Genomic DNA, 312 nt, shown 5'->3' with positions numbered 1-312 from the left:
ACTCTTGTAAATATTTAGGTCGACCGACATGTATTTATGAGGTAGACAGAAGTATGTTGCAAAGCAAAGTAGACAGATAGAACCAGACAGCTTGAGGGATAGATTGGTAGGTCGATAAATCTACGTCTATCGAACAACCAAACTACATCTACCTGTAGATGTAAGGGAGATCAAGAAAATGCAATTGATATTAACCTATGTACGTATGAATGCACGTTCGTATACATGGATGTTGAGGCTAATAGGTCTTGATCTTTATACGCAAATATCTTGTAGTATAATGAAGAATGGGAGCAACAAGACGTAAATTAA

Source organism: Penaeus monodon, chromosome 30 (genome assembly GCF_015228065.2).
Source record: "Penaeus monodon isolate SGIC_2016 chromosome 30, NSTDA_Pmon_1, whole genome shotgun sequence".
Lineage (NCBI taxonomy): Eukaryota > Metazoa > Arthropoda > Malacostraca > Decapoda > Penaeidae > Penaeus > Penaeus monodon.
This window is presented reverse-complemented; position numbering follows the sequence as displayed.